This window comes from Pelophylax lessonae (genome assembly GCF_965119305.1).
Source record: "Pelophylax lessonae genome assembly, chromosome: 5".
Classification (NCBI taxonomy): Eukaryota; Metazoa; Chordata; class Amphibia; order Anura; family Ranidae; genus Pelophylax; species Pelophylax lessonae.
Genome location: NC_138772.1, coordinates 508,313,343 through 508,334,768, shown reverse-complemented (window position 1 = coordinate 508,334,768; position 21,426 = coordinate 508,313,343).

Sequence of the window (21,426 nt, the reverse complement as noted above, 5' to 3'; positions counted from 1 at the left end):
CCTAGGAGGGTGCTATATATATATATATATATATATGTATATGTATATATATGGTCCCTAACTCCTTATATACAGTATGTGACCTTACAGGTTGTCCTGTCTAACTGAAGGGCAGAATATTTACTGTAATACGAGACCTAATTTCCCTCTACCAAAACTTTATAGTGGAACCATTAAAATGTATACTGGCTTGTCTAATTAGGAAATGTCCATTTACTTACTCTTGCTCTTTTTTGTATAGGGCTATTGTTGGGTACTATTTGATCTATATTTTTGAGGGCACTCATTTTGCGCCAAACCGAGTACCACCATCCTTATGTTTACTCTCTGGGTGACGTGCATTGATCTGGCAGGCACAGTATGTTTGCAAAAAATGATGACTCCTGCTATGTATTAAATATTGATTATTGTGCTCTCTTACTTTTGGATAGGCCAATATTCTTTGCTATCATGACAATGAGGTCCTGAGGAAGCAGTTAGATGCAAAACGCATCGACCTCTTGGAGCGTATAGCAAAGATTTACAAGTGTAGTTAGATTGTATTGCTTGTATCATACAATTAGAGCACTCTGTTTCATGTTATTATAATGTTTTTAAATCATATTTTTTAAATAAATAATTACTTTTTTTTTAACAATGTCTGACCGTCTCTTTCTGGTACCAGTAATGCTGGGTTCACACTTACGCGAATTGGAAGCGGGTTTCCCCTCATCCAATTTGCATGACAGGAGATGGAGCCAGTTCACACATCTCTATAGCTGCTGCGGAGTGGATTGCACAGGGGTACTGTGCATCTTTGGCTCCGAATTCAGACGAAAATCCAGGCCTGAATCGTCCCTAAATCAGTGAACAGGAACCCTGCTGCAAGCCGCATCCGCATTAGGTGTGAACCCAGCCTTAAGCCCGTTAGTTTTTTTCTCGTTTGGTTATGATATTTATGGATAAGGTACCCTAAATATAGCTTGTCTCCCCTTGTTTAATAATATATACAGTTCATTACAGCCACACCAAAATTGCAACCCAAATTGCGTCGGATTTCGGTGCCATTCACAGACACTGGCTTCCTGAAGAAGGCCTCCTAGAGACCACAGCATAGTACAACCTACATAGATACACAGGCACACATACAATTCACAGAACAGTGGTACACAAAGCAGTCCTGGAAAGCCCACAGGGATAACAGAACATTCCTGGAAGACACTCACAAGGTACACAGAGAAATCCTGGAAGGCACACACAGGGTTCACAGATTAGTCCTGGAAGAAACACACAGCGTTCACAGAACAGTCCTGAAAGGCACATACACAAGGTACGTAGAATAGTCCTGGAAGGCATACACAGGGTTCACAGAGCAGTCCTGGAAGGCACACACAGGGTACGAAGATCAGTCCTGGAATGCATTTACAGGGTTCACAGATCAGTCCTGGAAGGTGCACACAGGATTTACAGAGCAGTCCTGGAAAGTGCACACAGGGTTCCCAGAGCAGTCCTGGTGGCACACACAGGGTACACAGAGCAGTCCTGGAAGGCATACATCATTACTCTGTCACACAGATCTGCATAAAGTTTCATTATTTCCTTCCATTAAAGCTCCTGTGTACTTTCTGTACCACCTGGACCAGTGATCAATGTTCAGCTGTTGCCTCCGACCCCCCCCCCCCCCTCAGTCTCCGATTCTAGGACAATATCCCCCTGGACAATATCCCCCTGCAAACAATATCCCCCGGACAATATCGCCCCGGACAATATCCCCCCTGGACAACATCCCCCCGGTCAATATCCCCCCGGGACAACATCCCCCCCAGACAATATCCTCCCTGGACAATATCCCCCTAGACAATATCCCCCCTCTAACCCTAACCCTATGTCCCGGGGATATTGCCCGGGGGATGTTGTCCCAGGGGGATATTATCTGGGGGGATGTTGTCCCGGGGGAGATTTAGTCCAGGGGGATGTTTTCTGGGGGGATTATGTCCAGGGGGATATTTTCCGGGGGATATTGTCCGGGGGGGATATTGTCCTGATACCCAGTCTCCACAGCCTAGACCGGGTGGAGAGTCCCTCTTCCCTTAGGGAATGGGGAAGGAAACAACCAGAGCCACAAATCTGAGTGATCTGATGTCTCTAATACAGAACAAGGTGAGTGGGGAGTAGGGATGATCGAACTTTTGAAAAGTTCGGTTTGACCAGAACACCCGAATTTCCTGAAAGTTCGGTTCTGATTCCAGAACCCCATTGAAATCAATGGGACCCAAACTTCTGGAATCAAAAAACACCATTTTGAAGCCCTAAAACCAAATAAATGCCCCTAAAAAGTGCCTAGGGTTCTGGGTCATGCCCCAGGGACTATTAATCACACAAAAAAAGTTCTTAAAAATTGTCATTTTTGATAGAGAGCCAATTATTGAAAAAATTATTTAAAAAAAAAAAAATGAGATTTCTTTGGATTTAGTGTTTGGGGGGTCTAAAAAGTGTACCTGTGAAGTTTCAGCTCTGTAGCATGTCCAGAACCAGAAAAAAAAGGTTGTTTGTATTAGAATGAATATAGAACAGGGATATGGCTCTGCTATTTTGACACCTTGCCGGTTTTGTAGCAAGCGTTTTTTTGGGCATTTTTTGGGGGTCTTTGGAGGCAGGCATAACATCTGAACTTCTGTGTAGGGGTATATATACACACACCCATGTATGTATATATACACATACACATATATAGGTGTGAAAGTAGCAGAAACCTATGGTTGCGCTAATGAAATAATTAACACCCATATGGCTTCTCTGCTATCACACCTATATGTGTGTATGTGTATAAATACATATAAGTGTGTGTGTATATATATACCCCTACACAGAAGTTCAGATGTTATGCCTGCCTCCAAAAACGCCCAAAAAAACGCCAGCTACAAAAACGCCCAGGTGTGTTTTTTTTGGGCATTTTTTTGGGGTCTTAGGAGGCAGGCAAAACATCTGAACTTCTGTATAGGGGTATATATACACACACACTTATATGTATTTATACACATACACACATATAGGTGTGATAGCAGAGAAGCCATATGGGTGTTAATTATTTCATTAGCGCAACCATAGGTTTCTGCTACTTTCACACCTATATATGTGTATGTGTATATATATACATACATGGGTGTGTGTATATATACCCCTACACAGAAGTTCAGATGTTATGCCTGCCTCCAAAGACGCCCAAAAAATGCCCAAAAAAACGCCAGCTACAAAAACGCCCAGGTGTGTTTTTACAGCAGGTGCGCAGCGTGGAACTCACTGTCACAGAACCTGGAGAAGAAGAAGACTGTGTCAGACAGCACGTCGTGGTGGTGACAGGCAGCCTGGGCAACATTATCAGATAGAAGGACATTGTGGTGTGGTGCTGGGTCTTCAGGATTGAGGCTGGCTCTACATTGTTGCCTGCCCTGATGTTGGAAATTGATGATGAATTTACTGTACAGCAGGTGACATTGTTTTTTATTTATGGAATTTTTAGCAAAATACTTTTTCATGATTTGTGTGTGTTTATTCAATTTTGGAGGTTATTGGGGATCAGATATTTGGGGGCACCTTTACTATAAAGGGGCTTCCACTCTAATAGGCCCCCGGCACATGCCCGTGAGTCACATGATCCCTTCTGGGAGCAAGATGTAGAAATTACATCTTTGTCTCCTCAACCTGGGAACAAGTTGCCTTACAAAGAGGGGGGGGGGGCTTCATTTTGAAAGGTACCCTCGCAGTGTTAAAAGGGATGTGACCTGGTATGATTCAGAAGGAGGGGGTATGCTGCCACCCCATGCTCTCTGCGCAGCCTCCCCCTTGGAAGGCACCTTGTCCCCACCACATAATAAAGTAATTATAAAATAATTTCTTTGTGTTTATTTGATTCCTATTTAAGAGAATTACTTTATATATAGTCAATATAGGCACAGAGTTACATTTTTTTAACATTTTCTAATGGTGGTGTGCCTCGTGATTTTTTTCATGAAAAAAGTGTGCCTTTGCACAAAAAAGGTTGAAAAACACTGCCCTACACTACACTACGGTCCCCTTACACTTAACACTTTCCCTACAGAAACTAGATTATTAAATCTAACTATAGTGGAAAATAGCACCCTAACTACACTAGATATCCCTTTCCTCACACTAAAAATTGCTAAATGACACTTTGAAGCAGAAGTCACAGAACTGCTTCCACTCTCTTCCACGTCCCTGTATTACAATGCTAGGAATTTGGCAGGGGCTATCTTATATACTGGGGGGCGTATTCACTAATGATTGGCCTATGGACCCCCTAGTCACTCCAATCACATTCCTAGCATTCTCCTGCCCCCTCAATTGGCTTTTACTGATGGTTCTGGTCCAATCACGGGCTTTTAAAGCCCATTTCCTGTCCCATTGCATTTTGGTCGGTTCTGGTTGCCGAATTCTGAACTTTTTCAGCAAAAAGTTCGGAATTCGGCCGAACCTCGAACAGCCAATGTTCGGGTCGAACTGATGGTCGACCCGAACCGTTCGATCATCCCTTGTGGGGAGGTGACTGAGTCTTATCTTCTCCTCAGCAGGCCCGAGTCCTGACCATTCACTCTAGTGCTGTTGGGGGTGTGTGTCTGATTTCTACCTACTGTTTCCCCCGAGCTTCTGAACAACACCCCTAATTGGAGGCCTTGCCCTGGTTCTCCCATTTACAACCTTTGCAGACTTAACTGGCCTTCTCCCTGGACCCTGGCCTCTCGTATTTGGAGGCCCTTCCCCAGTTTTCCTTCTTTTCCTCCACGTTCCACTTCTTGGAGGTTCCCTCCCTTGAAAAGTGTTAGAATTATATAATATGAGTTTTAGAATATCAGTATTAGAAATAAATAAAATATAATATAATTAGATAATATCAGTATGTGGGGGACAGGGGGTTCGACCCCTAGAGATCCGGTCGGAAACCACAAGCCATTACAGAAATTCTTCACACTTTGGCCCAAGGCACTTACCCTCCTCACGCCTGGAATAGACACCAGTTTTCTCCTTTCTCCTTCTCAAGATAAAAGATAATTAACTGTTCTAGGGTTGGGGCAGAACATGCCCCATACCTACAGTAAGTGAGCCGGCAACTCAGAAACATAAAGAAACATTGTGCTTTAAATACCGTAATTTTGGCAAAATAACCCAAAAGTAACAGCAACAATTAGCGGCTATTTACAAGTATTAGTATTAGAATTAGAATCACTATTATAATTAGGTAATATTAGTATTAAAATTAGATTTTCTATATTAAAATTAAATAGTGGTAGAATTACACACTATTAGTGTTAGAATTAGATAATAACAGTATTAGAATTATCATGGTATAATATCAGTATTAGAAATAGATAATATTAAAATGATATAATATTAGTATTAAAATTAAATAGTATTAGTAATAGAAAGAATTTTGTAGAAATGGATCCCTGGTCCCCAAAACTTGATTCACAGTGGCCCTCTGGGTGTTGAGCACGAGTTTAGCAGCCAGCACTAAAGTAAAACTGTACCGAGGGTGGCGTTATCTTCTCTCACAGTACAAAGAAGAGCGAGTGACAGTGGTGCAGGAGCATGCGATTAGATAAATGATCACCAATTGGGGAGGGGGATGGGAGGAGGGTTACTTTTACTGCCATAACCACCAATTTGGGGGGGGGGGGGGTAACTAAACTTCACTGCCATGATCACCAGTGGGAAAGGGTTAACTTTTCCTGCCATGACCACCATTTGAGGGGGAGTTAACTTTTACTGCCACGGCTATCAATAAGGGGAGCATTGGAACAGGTTACTTTTCATCCTTCACTGCCATGACTACCAGTGTGACAATGGTATGTTATGCATTTTGAGGGGGAACTCTACATAACTCATACAAGATTTTTAGGGGGTATTCCATGCAAAGAAAAAAAATGGGGTGGGATTTCCCTGAAATTAGCTCCTTAAGCAGCACACATCCAATAAAAAAATTGTTTTCAAAGCACATACAAACATGTGCATTAGATGTACCTACTTATGAAAATGACAATTGTTAGTCCCAGTGAGTACCTGCTAGCATGAAGAAGCAACACAGCGCCCTCATCAGGGCAGTGGAGACACCTTAGTATTACACCCGCCTACACATGTGGCTCATTAAAGGAAACCTGTGATAAGAGAAACATGGAGCCTTCTGTTAACACACATTACTTTTGCAAACAATAGCCATTTAGCTGTTATTCTAACATTTTTAGTGCTCTCAGTAACTGACCTGTAAAAAAAATGTTGATAAGGATTCTGTTGTTACTTTGCTGATTTGCATATTTGTCCTGGGTCAGTAACTCAAAGTCTATAGACAATAGGTCAGAATATCAGGCAGGATTAGAAAAACATCAACTCCCGTGTTTTGTTCAAGACGGGTTTACCAGGAAAAATACCTTTATGAGAACCCGCAGATAGGAGATGCAATTTAGGCACATACTAGCTTTGCTGCAGTGAAGATGAACCTAATAAGTGAGTCATCTCATTGTAGTGGAACCGGTATGAAGCTCATGAATCAGAAAATGGCAGTTTCTATTTTAGACCTCATACACAGATACCTTGTTTTGTGATGTCCGTGCTGTTGCTGAAACTGCATGGCCACTGTCTGGCCCAGGCTGTGGATCAATCCAACAAGAAATTTTGAAGGTACAGGGATGACGCACACTAGTGGAATAGGAGCATGGTCTGCTGCAATGGGTTTTTCTTGATATACAATGCATGCTCATTAAAGTTTTTTTGAAGAAAAAGGAGAAGATTTGGCAGCAGCTTCAATCTTTCTTGTCTAAATCTTAGATGGACCTTGCTTAGCCACTGCACCCATGGCCAGTCAAGGAAAACCAAGAGTCCATCTAGAGCACATGTGTAAAACACAAGGCCTGCTGGCCAGATGTGGCCTGCCAGGCCATTTATTGCACCTCTGCTGCAGCTGCAAGCTGTGGCACCCCCCACGTGCAGCCGCAGAGATGCCTTTGTCTCCACCTCTCCTAGTCTCAGCATTTAGCAGACTCCAGCAGCAAACCTCAGCCCTCCTAAGGTCTTTCTCTAAGCCCTGAAGTTTCTGTTTCCCAGCTCTGCCCCTAGCTCCTTCCCAACAGCAGCACAAGGTAAGGGAGGTGCACTGTGATATAAGGGAATGTGGCGGACTCTTGACTTCTGATGGTGAGGGGGCTCTTGATATTTGATGTAAGGGTGTGGGTGCTCTGGACATCTAGTCTTACAGATACAACTGGCACTTTGAGGGAAACCATAATATTGATGCGGCCTGCCCTGATCTATCCCAGATAGCAAGGATAACTTGCCACACATTTGTGGCAGTGTTAAATTGTAAGTCTGTTAACTTGCTGCACATTTTCAATGGCAAGCTGTACACTTGCAGAGCACTTTAAGCACAAGTTCTAGTTGACATTTTTCAAATTTGTAGCAAATTTGCATGGCAAGTCTCTAGCAAGGGCAACATTGCAGTGGTGAGTCTACAGCAAGAGCTCTGCAAGTCTACAGCATGAAAATTCAGCAACAGTGACCCCTGTGGTGGGTTGACTATTGCACAATATAACTGAACCAGAACTTGCAGCAGACTTGCAGAATGTTTTAAAAGAAAGTTAATCTGCAGTCATGAAATGCGGACCCGCTGCAATTGTGCAACAAACTTGTGAAGCCTTTATATATATATATATATATATATATATATATATATATATATATATATATATATATATATATATATATATATATATGTAGATATATGTTCATTTTTTCCTTTTTTCCTTATTAATATTATATATATATATATATATATATACAGTATATATATATATATGTTCATTTTTTCCTTATTAATATTTATAGATCTGGGGTCCTGGTGAAGTGTATATACCTATAATGGTATGGCTTCAATTGTATACTTGCCTCTACTGACATATGTAGCCTTACCTGCTGGAGTGTCATAGGCATGGTCCAGTGTCTCTTAAACCTGCCCCCGCCAGTGATACATTTGCTGCTGGGTGGACACACTGTCATCTATGTGTTTTTTTGGTGTGTGCTGCATATGCTTAAACGACTATGGGACTTCTACCTTGTGGATTTGGTGATCATAGTCTGTTTAAAGTTAATTATATGTAGTTGATATTACGTTATATGTATATTATATAGATTTGTTTGTTTTCTTTTTTTTTTTTTTTAAGCTCACAAAACAATCTAGTTAATACTGAGGGTCCCTGAGGAAGTGATATGTGAACAATATGTTCCGCAAAACGCGTTGGACCCTCAGAATGTATCTCTCTATTAACTATGCAATTACACATTGCTTTATCTGAGCCACATGATATATCTTTTCTGTATTTCTTCTGTATTTTTATGGAGACTTTTTTTATCTGTGTATGTGAATTAAGTTAAACTTTTTTATATATTTGTTGATATGCTCGTTTTCATGTCACAATCCTACATCCATTAAAGTCCTATTTTGTGGGTAGGGGGTATCCCCTCTAAACCTTTTTAATGTACATGGTCTTAATTGAGGATGTGGATGTGGGATGTTGCTCCTATAGCTGATACATTCAAAAATATATATGTATAAACTTGTGAAGCCTGGTATGTCTAGCAATAGCTTAACAAGTCATGTTCAAACTTGCAGCTCAATTGCTTGCTATCTGGGAGAGTGTGGTAGTTTTTGTATATATTGTGGATCAACCCACCTGCACACTTGGTCAGTGTGCATCTAGCGGTACCCATGGCCTTCATCATTTTCTTTATAATTGTGTTTAGGATAAAAATAATATAAAATACCTATATTTTAAGGAATTTTATATCAATATTTTGCATTTTCATTTGCAGCCAGCAGATGGAGCTTTGGGCTTCCCTTTATGTTTTTCTTGGTTGTTCTTATCTGCTTTACTGAAAAGAGACTGTTGTTTACAGAGTTAAAGAGCTTCAGCTAAAGATAACACAAGTAAATGAGACTGCTTCAGACTTCTGCTCTATATATAGCTTCAAGAGAGAGACAGTCTGAGAAAAAACAGCTTCTGCTGTATTCCTTGTTTAGAAAATCCATATTGTTCCATGAATCCAAATAATAGAGTTTATTTGTAAAAAAAAAAAAAAAAAAAATTACAGTGTGGTAAAAAATGCCTATATACAGTAAAATATAGAAAGAGACAAAAAAGAGTATTCAACAGGGCAACTCTGGGAAACCATAAACACATCAAAAATGGAGATTGGCGCATAAAAACTCCATAACCGGTTAAGCTCACACAGGTGCACTGTAGAGACTTAAAACACGGGGCAATTAGGACTTTAACCACTTGCCGACTGCCTAACGCCGATCTACGTCGGCAGTCAGCCCCTCACAGGCAAAGTGACGTAGGGCTACGTCACTAGCTTGTGAGGGTCTAGGGAGCGAGCGCGCGCCCCCGGAGGCGCGCTCCCGCTCCCGCGTGGTCACGGACCCCCCCGCGCGTGTGACCAGCGGACCCGATGTCCACCGGTCACTCGGCGATCGGCGGGGGAGAGGGAGAATGTCAGGCAGCTTGTGTAAACAAGCTGCCTGTCATTCTCCTCGCTGTAAAGACACTGATAAAACGGATCTAGTATGTAGATCCGTTGATCAGTGTCCTTACAGCTCAAGCCACAGCCAATCACAGTAGAAAGCACGCCCCTAGGGATACACACAGCCCCTCCCTTCCAAATAAAGTTAACCCCTTCACAACCAGTGTATTTTTACAGTAACAGTGCATATGTATAGCACTGATTACTGTAGAAATGTCACTGGTAACCCCAAAAGTGTCACAAATGTCAGTCAAGGGTCCGATCTGTCCGCCCCAATGTCGCAGTACCGCAAAAAAAAAAAATCGCAGATCGCCGCCATTACGCGTTAAAAAAAAAAACAACAAAAATGACAAAAATCTTTCCCTTTGTTAGTAAACGCGATAACTTTTGCGCAAACCAATCAAAATACGCTTTTTGCGATTTTTTTTACCAAACATATGTAGCATAAAACAAATTGGCCGAAAATTTTAAAAAATTTTGATTTTTACTTTTTTTTTGGGGGGAATTTCATATAAAAAAATGTGCAAAATATTGTTATTTTTGCAAAATTGACGCTCTTTTTTTGTTTATAGCGCGTGATCAAAAAATCGCACAGGTGATCAAATACCACCAAAAGAAAGCTCTGTTTGTGGGAAAAAAAGGACGTCAAATTCGTTTAGGTACAGCGTCGCACGACCGCGCAATTGTCCGTTAAAGTCACGCAGTGCCGAATCGCGAAATACCCCCTGGTCAGGAAGGGGGTAAAATCTTCCGGGGCTTAAGTGGTTAATGGTGCCATAAATTTAGATATATCAAAAAGAGGAAGAAAAAAGTATAGATACATATAATAATATTTAAAAATATAATATTATTACAAAAAGGCAAAAAAATATTTTAAGAACAACAATTTCCATACATTATAAAAAAGGGAAAAATGATATTGTAAACAAATTAATTAATTCCAGTAGCGCAAGGATGGTGACAACCTCTCACCACCGTTAAAACGTGTAAAAGAGTAGGTAATGTGAGCTTCCCCACATATACACTTATAAAAATGCTCCCATATTCAGACTCATCCAGATATAAATATAGAAACTTAAACTCATAAACATGTATATGAAATGTATATAAAGATGTATATATCAAGTCCACATGCAAAAAACAATGAACTTCAAAAAGCTTAAAAGTCCATGAGTGAAACAATCCCGGGATAGTTTATAGATGTGAAGCAAAGTACTGGATCACCACTTGCCGCCACCGTGTCCAGGGAAGGGTATAAATGCACACTCACCAACACTAGTTGCTTAAACACTTTAGTGGATAAGCTAACAGGCAGAGAATAGGTTACTTCCAACTGAACTTCTCCTGGACCTCCTTAATGTACTTTACAAATCATCCCACAGCACTCCAGATCATGTAGGAGAAAAAAGAAACTCTACTAGTGCAATAACGTTCAAAACTTTAATCCCATTCACATAGTATTACACTCACGTTTCTGTTGTATTAAAATCACATAATCAAAAGAGGGGGTGATGACCGTTCCGGTTTTGTATCCAGGCTCCACGCCGTGGTCTACACCTTCCGGGTAAAGCACTGCTCCTCGTGTAGTGTTTGTTGTTGACGCCGTCAGGTCAGGCATGGCTATAATGAGTAACCCGGTTCAGAGCTCTAGTTCATCTTGAGTCTGTATCCAGACATCAATATCACAGGTTGGGATATATATCTATGTCTCCTCATTATGAGCCTGTCTTAGATAAATCCTTTTCTTCTGGTTTATTCTATCTGTGGTTTGGGGGTAGTCTTCTTAGGCGACACCACATCCGCCTGGGGGGAATTTTGTGTGGCCTGGATTCTCTCCCTCCTCATTTCCATCTGGTGGTGGTAGCACTGCATGGGATTATCACAGCTGGGAACAGTGGTAATTATTGGCGTGGAATTGTTAATAATGTACTGTATGTTTGGATAACTGATATTTCACATTTTATCCACCACAGTGTACATTAAAAACATTAACTTCTGAAGAAGTGGAATAGATCTGCGAAACATGTCAAGTTAGAATGGATGGGCACGGACCATATCTTCATACAGCTGCTATTGAGTCTGGTCGGGCAGTTTTCTTTGATTTATACACTTACCAGTCCGTAGCCCATTTAACATAATCCAAACTGTTATTGGTGGAAGCTGTGCATGTATACATGCCATGGATATACAACGTATGGAAATTGTTGTTCTTAAAATATTTTTTTGCTTTTTTGTAATAAAATTATGTTTTTAAATATTATTACATGTGTCTATACTTATTTCTTCCTCTTTTTGATATATCTAAATTTATGGCACCATTAAAGTCCTAATTGCCCCTTGTTTTGAGTCTCTACAGTGTACCTGTGTGAGCCTAACCAGTTATGGAGTTTTTATGCGCCATTCTCCATTTTTGACGTGTTGATGGTTTCCCAGAGTTGCCCTGTAGAATACTCTTTGTTGTCTCTTTCTATATTGCTATGGACGTAGGTGCTTGTGCTCTAACCATTTTTCTATATAGCCTTATGCAAAAAAAAAACTTTACAGTATAATATATATGAACCTAAAACTTTTTTTTTTTTTTTTATTTAGTTTTGAGTGTGTTAAGAAAAGATTTTAAAAAATGGTACTTTTTTGCAGTCTGTGTCCCATTGAGTAGATTGTCTTTCCCTTCCTATTTCAAATCGCAACAGAAAATGAAAGGAAATTACTTTAAAGCACTTCCTAAGAATATACTTGTCACCAGAATTGTCCCCGTTTAAAGATTTTTCGTTTATTTTTCCTCATCTCAAAATTTTTGATTTTCACTCACTTTCAGTCTGGGTGACATTGGTGAATCCACCCCAGTGGATACACAGACACCAATTAAAATCCAAAAGCAATTATAACCATTTACCCAAAGGAAAGAACATTTTTTTTAGAAATATATAAACTCTACAAAAAAAAGTTTAATTTACAGTAGTTTTATTGGCTAAATACACTATATTACCAAAAGTAAAGGCTGTCCACAAGGTTTAGGAGTGTGTCTATGGGAATGTTTGACCATTCTTTGGGAAGCGCATTTGTGAGGTCAGGCACTGATGTTGGACATGAAGGCCTGGCTCGCAGTCTGCACTCTAATTCATCCCAAAGGTGTTCTATAGGGTTGAGGTCAGGACTCTGTGCAAGCCAGTCAAGTTGCTCCACCCCAAACTCGCTCATCCATGTCTTTATGCACCATGCTTTGTGCACTGGTCCAAATCATTTGGCGGAGGGGGGATTATGGTGTAGGGTTGTTTTTCAGGGGTTGGGCTTGGCCCCTTAGTTCCAGTGAAGGAAAACATACCAGGACATTTTGGATATTTTGGATAATTTCATGCTCCCAACTTTGTGGGAACAGTTTGGGGATGGCTCCTTCATGTTCCAACCAGTTAACCAAGCAAGGTCCATAAAGACATGGATGAGGGAGTTTGGGGTGGAGAAACTTAATTGGCCTCCGCAGAGTCCTGACCTCAACCCGATAGAACACCTTTGGGATGAATTGGAGCGGAGACTGCCATCCAGGCCTTTTTGTCCACATCAGTGCCTGACCTCACAAATTAGGAAGAATGGTCAAACATTCTCATAGACACACTCCTAAACCTTGTGGACAGCCTTCCCAAAAGAGTTGAAGCTGTTATAGCTGCAAAGGGTGGGCCAACTCAATATTAAACCCTACAGACTAAGACTAGGATACCATTTAAGTTCAAGTATGTGGAAAGGCAGGCATCCCAATACTTTTGATAATATAATGTATTTTCTTCGTCTGACTTTCATCTAATGTCAATGGATGCCATAAGCACTAAAGAAGTCCATTTTTCCCATGTCCACGTTAAATAGATCCTCGATGGCAGAACACTTCGACATGACTTTCAGGCTGGCCTGTTGCCTTAAGGTAAATCTTTTGTTGCAGCAGTAAAAGTTGGGAGCAGTCAGGCCTGAAGGGTGTCTGCTAAATCACAAAGAAGGTCCTGTTGAATTGGAGTAGCCAAGAGGCTTATCACTCCTCACAGAAAGTGATAATAAATCTTTTACTTTGGGGTTGCTGAACCACCAGCTCATCAGCTTCCCACTGTCACTCCAGAGTCGGGTGTTTTATTATTGCACATAGTCTGGCTGCTTCTGAAATCTGTCTGTGTTCGGTTTCATTAATTCTTAAAGGAAAACTCTTAAAGAGGTTGTACACCGAGAAAAAAAAATTTTCTCTTCTTTACATCCTGAAAGAGAAACCCATAATGAGCTAGTATGCATCGCATACTAGCTCATTATGAAATACTTACCTTAGAACGAGCCCCCGCCGTGCCGTCCGCTTACCTGTACCTTACATGTATAGTCGCCCGTCTTCCGGGATCGCGGCATCCGGCCATCTGATTGGCCGGAGCCGCGGTGACGTCACTCCCGCGCACGCGCGCGGGAGCCGACGGTCACGGCACGGGGCTCTGAAGGAACGGCACGATCTGCCGTTCCTTCAGAGCGCATGCGCCAGTGACGTCACTGGCTGCATTAAAGGTAAATATCTCCTAAACGGTGCATGTCTAGGAGATATTTACAGTACCTATAGGTAAGCCTTATCATAGGCTTACCTATAGGTACAACTTCCTGAGGAGGGTTTACTTCCTCTTTAAAGAAAACACAGCCGTCAGCTAGGAATCCAATAAGCATATACTTTTTCCTGGTTTCACTTTTTAGGGGCACGTTATGGATAAAAAATATCCCATTCCCCATGCACTTTACACGTATTAGTGCATTGTGGTGCCATTCACTTTCAAGGGCATACCAATGCATTGAGGCATCACACCAGTGTTATAGCACACCACAATGCAGGGTAAAGCACCTGTCAGGAAGCCAATAGTTGCACGCGCCCACCCATGTAAATTGTGGGATTGGCGCCTATTTAAAGGAAGCAAAGATGTCTGGTAATTGCAGGATGTTCTTCAGCTCCCCAAAAATCTATGCTCCTGTGTTCCTGTTCCTGCTGACTGATATTCAATTGCAGACTCAGCTTGCTCCTGACCTAGTACTGCAAATTCTGGATCCTGACCTCAGCTTGTCTCTGACCACACTCTTCTGACCTTGGCTTGCTTCTTGACTACGCTTATTCCTGCTACCCTGGCCTGGCTACTGGCCTCCTCCCTGCTGCACATCCGTGCTAACCTCAGCTTTTCTCTTGACCTCATCTCAGATCCCGGCACTTACTCCACCTTGCTTGCAGGTGAACTCCTACACAGTCTCCACACCATGCTGTCAAGGTTCCTCCCCTGGGTGCCAACCGTGACCCACTCCTGATGTGGTTCTACCGCTGCTGACTTTAGCACAAGCTCTACTTCTACCTGGTTATTGACACCCATGCTACTTTGTGCCTTGTGCCTATGTCTCCATCCTCAGGGGTGCTCGGACCAGAGCTGTAAGTGAAGCCCTCTCATCATTTTGGCCTCCAACCAAGGTACATCACAGCACCACTCTCGGTTCTGGTCTGCTGTGGTGGAAAAAAAGGCATTGTTCTTTTGATAACGCGTGATTCTTAATACATCGCAATCATCTAAAATGGACCGGAAATGTGTTGGAAAATGAAGCCTTTAAAAATGCTAGCACACCATAATGAGTTAAAGGTGGTTTAAATAAAACCATGCATGTCATACAGCCAATGTTGTGTGGCCCCCTAGGCTTCTTTTCTCCAGGTGACATATCTTCAGAAAAGGGATCACCATGGTCCAAAAACATTGGCTGTTTGTATGGTTTCATATAAACCACTTTCAATTTGCATAATGGAGTGCTAGCTTCAACTACGATACCTTCAAAACCATTAACTTATTGGCTTTAAAGGAATGTGTGCTGGGTGGACATTTGCTACACACAAGTCTGGCCCAGGCAACATTCGAGGTTCCAGAGAGCAAAAAAGGTGCTATACACAAGACAGTTTCCAGGACTTAACCTTCCTACTTATCTATTGATAATAGCGTGCAATTTGCTTTCTTTTTTCCCTACCTAAAACACACTGACACTAACTAACACTGATTTAAAAAATGTCCAAAATATTCTGACCCTGTCCTTTGACCCTTACTTCACCCAAACACCAACCCTGGCACTGACCTAGATCAAACCTTGATCTAGATATTTTTTCTTTATTTTTTATTTTATTTTTCTTTTCCTCTCTGCAAGGAAAGAAAAAGATACATAGTATCTTTCTTCTCCATCGCCACAGAAGGAAAAACACAGGGGCGGGCTTCACTGTGACTGATCAATGTGGTAGCCACTCAGGGGCTACTTCAGCGATCAGGTGACCCAGAATCAGTAGATCCAGGTCCTGATCGTTAGTACGAGGCCCGGGTGTATCTCGATGAGACCACGGTCTCTGTGCTGGGTGCACGCTGTGCCATGCGCTCCCAGCACAAAGGGAGATACGCATATATGAGGCCCCACTGAAAAAAAGCCCAGTGCAGTGGGGTCACTATTGTGGAAATTTCATTAGGACTAGTGTAAACATTTTTCAGGATGTGTTTTATTTAGCTTGTCATTATGGCTCCTGTTGTCGGTTTGCTTGTAATAATCCCATTAGTGCGTGTACGGGTGAACTGACATTGAGGAAAGACTACTGGCAGTGAAAACTTCCCTTTAGATGTGTAGACACCTTCACTCTACAAAGATATCTCCGCCGTTTAACACTCCATGCGCTATGAATGGGTCTGTTTGCTGGTAGAGATCTATGTGTATTGCGGTGCAGAGTTCAAGGATCAAGCAGCAAGTATATGACCACCAGTGGGGGCCCCTGTATAATGTGCAGATTTGTTCGCTCGGCGGGGATATGTTTGCTCTGTGAAGTCAATATCGTTTTGATATCTATCTGCCTTTAAGAAGGGATACACGCTCATGTCTTTCTACTGTGCCTGATCACCATAGTGGAAACAGCATGGCTCTTTCCCTGCAGATAGCCTCACGTCTATGGGAAAAGTAGTATAATCCTATTAGGCATTGTTCTCTGAGCCTTGCTGAGTGGGGTTCACGCTAGTAATAGTGGTGGGAATGCATGCACGAGTTTGATCAGAGCAGCGTTCACGGTTCTACATGCTGGTTTCATTGTGTAGTGTTAGGCGTGAATTCCGCTACATGTGGGATTCATTGTTAACTACGGTGTGCGGATTTCAACGCAGCAACGGCAGAAAGCCGTGCGCGCTTTTCTGCTCATTCACGATGGTGTACTCCCCCTTTCTATTGTATATTTGAATGTATACAGGTGTGTCTTTTGTTGATTCTATGTGAGTAACTTATGTCATGTGACTGTACATTTGGAACTGATTGGCTGATGTTGTATAGCCATCACTTCCTGCTGTTATCCCTGTGTTCTCCCATAAATAAATGGAGCTCAATGCGTTAGGCAGGACATTCTATTGAGCATCCAATGTGATAACAGCCGGTGTATCTGTATTACTGGGTACTGCTGAGCGTGCTCCGTTACTTTACACAAAAGAGTTGAGAACTGTGCTTTTTAGCACAGCAGGATTAATTGCACTTGGCGTATATTAATATCCAAAAGTGCACTTATTAGCGCAATGGAGTTATTTGCGCATCAAGCACACATTAAGATCCAATACAGTCAAACAAGGTGCTATCCACAACATAGTTTCCTCCAGGACTTAAAGCGGAGTTCCGGGCACAAAAACGATTTTTTTTTTGTGCCCCTCCACTAGGTAGAGCTCACCTGAAAAGGAATTGGATAGTTATTTTTATTTTTTTTGTTTACTCACCTTTTTATTGAAGATCGTAAATACTCACCTCTGACTGCTTCCTCCCTCGGAGCCGCGGCTCACCCCGTCACTTCCTGCCTCGCGATGATTACTGGGAGCTAAACGTCATAGCTCCCAGGAATCAATGCGACGGCACCGGCCCCGCTCGTCATTTCCGGGCGACGCCGCATTCCCCTGCTAAACAGCTTCTGGGCATGCCCAGAAGCTGTTTAGGAATGCGGCGCCGCACCGGAAGTGACGAGAGGGGCCGTTGCAGTGCATTCTGGGACACGAAGACGCGGAAGAAGACAGAGAAGAGGACCGCGCCGGCTTCAGCTGCCCACAACAGAGATGGAAACGCTGTGGAAGAAATTTTCTAAGTAAGTATTTCTTCTAAAAGGTAAGTGCGAACCGGGACAGATCAGAGGCTAGCCATTGTGGAATGTGCTAGCCCTGACTGTCCCGGGGGTATGTTCAGCAAAAAATAATTTCTGTGCCCAGAACTCCGCTTTAACCTTCCTACTTATCTATTGATAATAGTGTGCAATTTGCTTCCTCCCCCTACCTAAAACACACTGACACTGATTTAAAAAATGTCCAAAATATACTGACCCTGACCTTTGACACTTACTTGACCTAAACACCAACCCTGGCACTGACCTAGATCAAATCTTAATCTAGGTATTTCTTCTTTATTTTTTATTATTTATTTTATTTTTCTTTACACATTTTTTTTCCTTTTTCCTCTCTGAAAGGAAAGAGAAAGATACATTGTATCTTTCCTCTCCATTGCCAGGGAGAGAAAAACACAGGGGCGGGCTTCACTGTGACTGATCACTGTGGTAGCCACTCATAGGCTACTACAGTGATCAGGTGACCCAGAATCGGGAGATCCAGGTCCCGATCATTACGGGATCTGGGGCTCTTGGTGAGACCACGGTCTCTGTGCTGGGAGCACGGCGCGCTCCCAGCACAAAGGGAGATACGCATATATGCGGCCCCACTGAAAAAAAGCCCAGTGCAGTGGGGTCACATATATGTGTTACGCTATCAGAATGGGTTTAAATTCCTTCAGGGCTGACTGATCCAATATATAAAGTGCTGTGTAAATTGTTGGTGCTATATAAATACCTGTAATCAGGGCTTTATTTCAGCAGGAACGCAGTTCCGGCACCTCCAGAACTGAATGTGTGTAATGGCAAGGGGTGCATCGGTGTGCTGGAGGGTCTATTGATGTTGTCTAACGGGGAATCTATTGCTGCTGCAGGGGACCTATTTTTGCAGAGGATGGGGGTCTATTGTTGCTGGGGAGGTCTTCTGGTGCTCATGGGGGATCTATAGTTGCTGGGGTGGGTCTTATGTTGCTGGGGGGTCAGTTTCTGCTGGGAGGAATTTACTGTTGAGGGAGGGGTCCCTGTTGCTGGCTGCTGGAGGGCCTATTGATGCTGGCTACTGGAGAATCTATTGTTGTTGGAGGGGATCTATTTTTGCAGGGGGGTCTATAGCTGATTGGGAGGTCTATTGTTGCTGGGGTGGGTCTTATGTTGCAGTGGGGCAATCATTGCTAGGAGAGATCTACTGTAGAGGGAGGGGTCTAATGTTGTTGGCTGCTGGAGAGTCTTTTGAGGCTGGCTACTGGGGAATCTATTGTTGCTGGAGGGGATCTATTTGTGCAGGGGGGAGTCTATTGCTGCTGGGGAGGTCTATGGTTGCTGGTGGGGTATCTATTGTTGCTGGGGTAGGTCTTAGGTTGCAGCGGGTCAATCATTTCTGGGAGGAATCTACTGTTGAGGGAGGGGGTCTAATGTTGCTGGCTGCTGGAGGGTCCATTGATGCTGGCTGTTGGGAGTCCATTGTTGCTGGGGTGGATCTATTGTCAATGGGGTGTCCATTGTTGCTAGATCTATTTTACTGCCTTTCTGGTTATCATTAAGTCTCTAAAAGGGTTGGTACTGGGGGGGGGGGGGTAGGGGCGGAGTCAAGGGGTGACCCAGAAGGGAGAAGTTCCTGCACCTATTCTCTGAGAAAAAAAGCCCTGCCTGTAATAAATAAATAATTAAAGCGGAGTTCCAGCCTCAAATACCTTTTTAACTAAAAATACCCCTATAATACTAATCCATCGCCCTTTACAGAACCGCTATTCTCATACTTACAAGGTGTACAGTATTGGATTTTAGTCAAAATCTTACTTTTAAAAACGCTGTCTGGGTGTGGCCATCTTGGATGTGGGCATCTGAAGCCGCAGTGTAATCTGCTGTGTCCTTCTTCCTGATTCCAGGGAGTGTTCTGGGAGTTCTTCCTGATTCCAGCCTCTGGGGAGGGATGACAAACAGCTCCCAGGATGCAATGCAAAGGCGGAAGTGATGTCGGTGGCCGCGGCCACAGAGGGGGGAGAAGGAGGAAGTGCAATCAAAAAATGCCCTGAAAATAAGGTAAGGGACCCCCGAAAAAAATTGAAAATGCCCAATTGTTGATTAGCATAGCGAGCACTCCAGGAATCACAAGTTGCAAAATAGGCCGGAACTCCACTTTAAATACAATGACATTTCTCCCTTGCTGGCTGGACTAGGGGGATGTGGCTTTCTCTTCACTCTCTCTTTATTCTCTCTTTTCCAGATTTTACAGCAAGGGAATGATGCCTGTTAGGTAAAGCAAAGTTGTAGTTTTGTGACTCCTCCACTGGTGAGGTGTCACCATCAGCCAAATAAGGACCACTGTCAGTGAACATCTGGAATGTGAACTATTCCAGGGAGAATACAGAATGACTTTAGTCACTTGGATAAAGTTCACTCCGTCTAGTTCTGACTTTATATGGCTATTTTTAGTCAGACCATGATTTTTGGCTTATATGTGAAACAATGATATATTTAACAATGGAAATGTCAAAAAGAAAAGGTTTCTGGAATAGGAGTGAAGGTTTATGAATGTGAATATTTTGGGATGTGAAAAAACTGAAACTTGCAAGAAGGGCTTACTATAAGTATTCTTTATAACTATTATTTAAGCGGAACTACACTGCATCTGAGCATTACAAACCAAAAACACAATTTAATTTTTTTTTTTAGTTTTCAAAGCAAGCACCCCCATACATTCATGTCTGAATGCTTTTTTTTTTTGCTGAGAAATCACTTTACCCCCCCCCCCCCCCTTCTCCCATGCATTCCTGCCTGTGGCCATCTTTAGTAAGGGCAAATGATTGATGTAGCATTTACGTCCTGGAATCCATCTGTGCCCTTAGCTCAGGCATGCACACGGGGGGGGGGGGGGGTTGCTAAGCTGAGAAAACTCCTGATGTATGACATTGTTTGCCTAGGCCTGGATATTAGTAATTAACTGAAGAAATCTAAAATAAAGGTTTCAAGCAAGTAAGTATAATATACTTTCTTATCTATTCACTAATACTGGCAGCATAAGGCTTAACCACTTGCCGACCGGTCACGCTGACCGTACTGCGGCAAAGTGGCTCGATTCCGTCGCTGGACTCCTCCCCCTGTAGGCGGCGCTCGCGCGCCGCCGGAGGCTCGCTCCCACTGTTTTCAGACACAGCGGGAGTCGGGCCAGGGGAGGAGCGGCGGCGATCGCCGCTGCTCTTCCCCGATCGTCGGTGAATCGAGTTTGGAGATCCGCCCGCTTGTGTAAACAGAGCGGACGGATCTCCTAAGTGACAAGGAGTGACAGATTGCAGTGTTCAGCATAGCTGAACATGCGATCTGTCCTTGTGTCACTCAGTCACCTCCCCCCACACACGTCAGTAAGCACCAGGCATACATTAACCCTTCCCTCTCCAATAAAATTAACCCCTTTCCTGCCAGTGTCATTTTTACAGTAACAGTGCATATATATAGCACTGATTACTGCAGTAATGTCACTGGTACCCCCAAAAGTGTCAAAAATGTCAGTCAAGGGTCCGATCTGTCCGCCGCAATGTCGCAGTCCCGCAAAAAAAAAAATCGCAGATCGCCGTCATTACGCGTTAAAAAAAAACACCAAAAATTATAGAAATCTTTCCCTTAGTTAGTAAACGCAATAACTTTTGCGCAAACCAATCAAAATACGCTTATTGTGATTTTTTTTACCAAACATAGGTAGCAGAAAACAAATTGGCCAAAAATTTTAAAAAATTTTA